Source organism: Chrysochloris asiatica, unplaced genomic scaffold (genome assembly GCF_000296735.1).
Source record: "Chrysochloris asiatica unplaced genomic scaffold, ChrAsi1.0 scaffold00241, whole genome shotgun sequence".
Taxonomy (NCBI): domain Eukaryota; kingdom Metazoa; phylum Chordata; class Mammalia; order Afrosoricida; family Chrysochloridae; genus Chrysochloris; species Chrysochloris asiatica.
The window spans coordinates 1,368,802-1,375,672 of NW_006408759.1; the positions used below are offsets into that span (position 1 = coordinate 1,368,802).

Genomic DNA, 6,871 nt, shown 5'->3' on the forward strand with positions numbered 1-6,871 from the left:
CATGTATTTTACTAATAATACTATTATCGTTAAGTGTCATCTAGTTGATTCTGACTCAGGGGGACCCTGTACATGGTTTCCAAGGCTTTAAATCTTTGCATAAGGCAGATAACGTCATCTTTCTCTCTCGGAGCATCTGATGGACTTGAACTGCTGACCTGTGGTTCACAGAGTTGTACTTTGTGTTAAACTACTCTTGTGTTTTAGTGAAATAGCCATCAAGTAGCTAGTTGTGAAAACTGAAACAAATGAGTTGACAAAGCCCTGGAAGAGCAAATAAATTTTTTTGTCAAAAATAATTATTGAACAGTACAAAAAGTATAAGTATGGAATTTAGAATTAAAATTATGATCCTGTGAAGACAAACATTGGGATGGATATAATATTTATTGTAAAAAATGATCAATTTTACCAATTCTCAGTACAGAAGGATTTGTTGAATGTATTAATGCTATGAATTAGAAAGCAATTCAGGGGGGAAATAGACCCACTAGTAAGCTGACCAGAAAAACCACAGACTGACGTCAAATGAAGAAACACTGAAAAATAGTGTGAAAACTAACAACTCATGGGGGAGGGGCACAGTTAAAGCATCTAAAAAAAAAAAGAAATACACACGCACACACAACAAAAACACATAGCTTTAACTTACTAAAATTTTGACACTATTATTTATGGTGGTATTGAGTGCCACTGAGTCGGTTCCAACTCATAGAGACTTTGTATAGGGTTTCCGAGGAGCAGCTGGTGAACTTGAACCGCCAACCTTGCAATGCAAACAGCTTTGCAGTCTGGTGCATTAACCCACAGCGCCACACTAGGACTCCATATCTATATAGATAATATAAAAATTTGAAAGCATCTGAAAAACATGCATATTGTTTGGAAAACCATTCGTGGCAACATCAGGTAGCTTGCAAGCATCACTCAGATGTTTGCCAAGGCAAAGAAAGCCTGTCTCCCCAAGAGATTGCACAGTACAGTAGAGATCCCCAGGTTCTCTGTATCTCAACTACTTGATAGTAACCCAGTGGCATGTGCAGCAGTTACAGACAAAGCACTATTGTCTACATGGCAAGGGACAGTAGAATTTCCATTGGTTGGGGAACAGCCCAGCTTTCGTTTGTTCCAGATACTCTGCATGGGTGGGTTTCTGACACTGGAAAACTCTGATAGCATCTTCTGCTCTGAACCTTTCTCTCATCCTTCCTATATCAACAGAAACTTCCCAATCTTCTAATATTTCTGTGACTTTAAGAACTTAAACATACATCCTGTACTTTCAGTCTTGGTTCCGCTCAAAACAGGCCCAGGTGTCTGTCTACGTTTCCCTTGACTGCGGTCTCTTGATAAACCTTCCTCACAGCATCGCCGCCAGGCTCCTGTCCTGGCTCCATTCACCTCCTAGACACTCCACTGGTCTGGATGCCAACTGCTATTCGCTAGTGGCGCCTAGTCCTGCTGCTTGATCTGGAAGCAAAGGCATGCAGCGGACTTCTTGAAAGCCTTGCGATGACCTTTACAAAGGTGGGGCTCTAGCTACCGCTGCTGCTCTGGCAGCCGCCACCCTGCCAAAGATTGGGGTGCAGGGGTCCCAGATGCGCTCAGTCTGATGCTGCGGGATACAAGCACCAGTCACTGTAAACCCAAATCCAGGATGGAATAGCTGCTGCCACCCAAGCGCCACCCACGCCGGTTGTATTTAAGCCAGGCTACGAAATGTAACCTTTGAGTAGTACTTATTGGTAAGTGCTGTCAGTAGGCTCCAATTCATTGCGACCCTTTATAGGTTTTCTGAGTCTAAATCTTTTCAGGAGCAGCAAGCCTCCTCTTTCTCCCTAGCAGCGGCTAGTGGGCTCCAACAGCGGAACTTGAATGGCTGGTGAGCTTGAACCACAGGCTTTATGAGTCAAACCGAATTTGCAGTCTAGTGCCTTAATCTGCAGGCACACCAGGTCTCCATTGTTAAAACAGTATGTTGTTGTTGTTAAGTGTCATTGAGTGGATTCCAACCCATACCGACCCTGTATAGGGTTTCTGAGAAGCAGCTGGTGCGCTTGAACCACCAATATAAAACTCCTTAAAATGAGAAGGAACGTTCTAACAAACAGCACATTGTTGTTGTTATTAGGTGTCTTGGAGCCGGTATCGACTCCTAGGGACCTTATGCACAGCAGAACGAAACACTGCCTAATCCTGGGCCAACCTCTCTATTGTTGCCACGCTTGAGCCCATTGATGCTGCCACTTTGTCAATCCATCTTGCTGGAGGTCTTCCTCTTTTTCTCTGACCCTCCACCTTACCAAACATGATATCCTTCTCCAGCAACTGGTTCCTCCTGACAATATGTCTGAAGTATAAGAGATGAAGTTCGGCCATCCTGGCCTCCAAGGAGCACTCTGGCTGCATTTCTTCCAACACGCATCTGTTGGTTCTTTTGGCAGCCCGTGGCATTTTCAATAGTTTCCTCCAACACCGTAACTCAAAAGCATCAATTCTTCTATGGTCTTCCTTAGTCACTGTCCAGCTTTCACATGCATATGAGGTTATTGAAAATACCATGGCTTGGGTCAGGCGCACCTTAGTCTTCAAGCTGACATCTTTGCTCTTCAACACTTTAAAAAGATCTTGTGCAGATTTGCCTAATGCAATACATTGTTTGAATTCTTGACTGCTGCTTCCATGAGTGTTGATAGTTGATCCAAGAATGAAGTTCTTGGCAACTTCAATCTTTTCTCCACAGATAAGAATGTTGTTTATTGGTCCAGTGGTGAGGATTTGTGTTTTCTTTACATTGAGATGCAATCTATACCCAAGGCTGTGCTCCTTGATCTTCATCAGTAAATGTTTTAAGTCCTCTTTACTTTCAGCAAGCATGGTTGCATCATCTGCATATCGCAGATTGTTAATGAGTCTTCCTCTAATCCTGATGCCCTGTTTTTCTTCATATAACCCAGCCTCTCGGATATATATACATTCTACATTTACTGTGGAATCCTGGTGTGGCTCTGTAGGATAAAGCACTGGGTTCCCAAGGTTGATTTGAACCACAAGCCTGATGGTTTAAGCTCACCAACCACTCTTCGGAAATCCTATACAGGATCACCATGGGTTGGAACCAACTCAATAGCCCTAAACAACCACACTTACAATAAGGAGCTCTGGTAGCATAGTGGATAACAAATTGGGCTGCTAACCACAAGGTCAGCAGTTCAAATGTACTAGCTATTGTAGAATCTTTGCTCCTATAAAGATTCACAGCCCTTGGAAACCCCACACAGGGTCGCTATGAGCCAGAATCAACTCCACAGCATATCCACACTTAACTACATCCATTCAGCATATATATTCTTTTGCTCTTTAACACTTTACAGACTGGTTTGATTTCAATTTCTTGAACTGTTGTATGCTTTGTCTATTTTTATAATTTTATTTTATTTTGGTGTTGTTATTAAGAATATACACAACAAAACATACATCAAATTCAAGTTTCTACATGTGAAATTTAATGACATTGATTACCTTCTTTGGTTACGCAACCACTCTCTCACCTTTGTTTTCCGAGTTGCTTCTCACCCATTAACAGAAATTCACCTCCTACTATGGTTTCTGTTTACTCTTTGAAGTTGCTGTTGTCAGTTTAATTCCATATGGAACGTCTTTAAAAAGCACAATGTTCAAGGCAGATAGTCTTCACTGTTGTTGTTACCATTATTGTTGTTAAAGTGCTGTGGAGTCGGTGCCCACTCATAGTGGCCCTGTATAGGGTTTCCGAAGCTGTAAATCTTTTCAGGAGAAGAAAGCCTCATCTTTCTTCAGTGTGGGGGCTGGTGTGCTGGAACTGCTAAATTTGTGCTTATCTTACAATTCTTCTATGCTCTTCCTTATTAATTGTCCAACTTTCCCATGCATCTGAGGCAATTGAAAATACCATGGAAAAAAGATGTTTATTTGTGTTTTATTGACAATGTGGATCATAAGAAGCTGTGTATAACATTGAGAAGCATAAGAATTCCAGAACAATTCATTGTGCTCATGAGGAGCCTGTACATAGAGGAAGAGGCTGTTGTTTGAACATGACAACGGGATGCAGAATGCTTTTAAGTCAAGAAAGGTGTGTGTCAGGGTTATATCCTTCCACAATACTTTTTCAATCTGTTGTTGTTAAGTATGGTCAAGTCGATTCCAACTCATAGCGACCCTGTATAGGGTTTCCGTGCAGCAATTTGTGGGTTTAAACCACCGACCTTCTAGCTCAAACTGACCTTGCGGTCTAGTGCATTATTCTTCAGCGTCAGACCAGGATTCCATTCAATCTGTATGCTAAACAAATAATCTAAGAAGCTGGTGGCTAGGAGGCAGACTTGCAGAATGTGCCCTTTGGAGGTGTGAATGATTATATATGCCTGAGTGGTTATTATTATTTATTTACTTTTTGGTTGTTGTTGTTGTTGTTTTTTAAAAAAAAAGCTAAAGTGAATAGAGAGAAACTGAATTTAGAGACCATCTCAATACATATTTCATACATTAGACACTAATGACCAAATATCAGAATAACTGTAGGATGACATCAAGAGCCTCATACAAGAAGAAAGCAAAATGTCATCAATTTTTTTCTGTTCGGCTCTTTTACTTCATCATTTCTTCCATTTGCTTTAGGTACTTTCCATTCAAGAACAAGAGGCTCTTTTGACATTCATTTTGGTCTTTTCTTCACGTACAATATTCTTGATGTCATCCCACAACTCGTCTGGTCTTCAGTCACTAGTGTTCATTGTGCCAAATCTATTCTTAAGATAGTGTCTAAATTCATGTGGTATATGCTCCAGGTCAGATATTGGCTCTTGTGAACTTGTTTTCATTTTCTTCAGCTTCAGTCTGAACTTGCATATGAGTAACTGATGATTTGTTATGCAGTCAGCCCTAGGCCTTGTTCTGACTGATGATAATTAGACTCCTTGTTTTTTTTTTTCTAAAAAATATATTTGATTTGATTCCAGTGTATTCCATCTGGCAAAGTTCCTGTGTATAGTTATCTTTTATGTTGTTTTTAAAAAGTATTTGCAATGACTAAGTCATTGCTCCTGTAAAGTTATATATCATGCAGTCTTCAGCATCATTTCTATCACCAAATCTATATTTTCTTAATATTTCCTCTTTGTTTTCCACTTTCTCATTTCAATCACCAATAAGTATCAATGCATCTTGATTGCCTATCGAATCAATTTCAGACTACACAAGTTGGTAAAATTCTTCAATTTCATCATTATTGGCTTTAGTAGTTGGTGAATAAATTTGAATAATAATGATATTAACTGATCTTCCTTGTAGACATATGTGTGTTTACACATATAGATACTTCTATCTTTCTTACCTATGTATCAACCTGTACCTACCCATATGCCAAGATCTCAGACTAAATGAGAAAAGACAGTCAACCAAACATGAAGGAAATGGTATCTGACAAGATTTTAGAGCAGCCATTGTAAAAAATGTTTTAACAAGCAATTATAAACATAATTTATACAAATGAAAATATAGAAAAGCAAAGAATAGAAAGTATAAGCAAAGGAATTAAAGATGTAAAGGAAAATAAAGAGAAAATACTAGGACTAAAAAACTACAATAATCAAACTAAAAATTGAATCTACAGAAAGGAGAGACTAGAGAAAAGAATCCATGAAATTGAAGAAAGAGCAATACAAGCTGTCCAATCTGAACAACACTTAGAAAACAGACTAATAAAGAAAATGAAGAGAGACTCAGGAACATATGAAAATACAACAAAATACTTAACATGTGTGTTATTGGAATTCTGGAAGGAATGAAGTAGGAAAGTGTAATTGAATAATTATTCAAGGAAATAATGGCTGAAATTTTTTCAAATTTGACAAAAAACAAAAAACTAAGTAAAAGCCAATCAGGATAGACCTAAAGAAATTCATGACAAAATGCCACATAGTCAAACCTGTGAAAACGAAACACAAGAAAACATAATTGAAAGCAGTTAGAGAGCAATAGTAGTGGTACATAACTATTTGTGTCACCCAGGGACTGCCATCTGCTGGAGATGCTAGTGAGACAAGAGTATTGAAGTCAGGAAAGGAAATGTGACTATGGAAGCCAATGGCAGAGAACGAGAGAGAGATCTGAAGATGTTAGGCTGCTGGCTTTGAAAATGGGGGAAGGAGACAAGAGATAAGAAATGTAGGTAGCCTCTAGAAGCTGAAAAAGAGGAGATGGACTCTCTTCTAGAGCCTCCAGAAGGAATGTAGACCTGCCAACATCCATTTTAGGACTTTGGACTTCTATAACTGGAAGATAATATAAATCAGTGTTGTTTTGTGCTACTAAATTTGTTGTAAAGCAGCAATAGCAAATTAATACAGTGTAAAATGATGTTTTTGATTGTGGTTGATCAAATCCATCCCCCTTCCTAATAGCCACTGGATTTTGTTGTGGAAATGACTCTCTCCAAAGTTGGCAGTGCTGGTGGGAAGATAATTTCTGGTGCCTACATTCCATTGTTAAAGTCAAGTGTGCATGATGCTTTGGTCTAATGGTATTGGACAAGGTTCAGTCAATAGAGCCTCTCTCTCTAAGGACATTACATCTTGACAAGGATAACATTTGGAATTCATTTTAATTTTAGCAACTGTGTTCTGATCAGAATACTACTGCTAGGAGACAGTTGATGCATTTTCTGTTTCGTATTATATAATATTGTTGTTGTTGTTGTCAGGTGCCATCAAGTCAGAACCAACTCATAGTGACCCCATGCACAGCAGAACAAAACAATGTCCGATCCTGGGCCAACCTCACTACTGCTGCCACACTTGACGCCATCAATGATGCCACCTGGTTGATCCAT

The 6,871-nt window shown here is 39.3% G+C and overlaps 1 pseudogene; it reads right to left on the reverse strand.

The window, feature by feature from the left end:
- Window positions 1–1,008: 1,008 nt before the first annotated feature.
- LOC102820467 overlaps window positions 1,009–6,871 on the reverse strand; it is a 20,013-nt pseudogene continuing 14,150 nt past the window's right edge.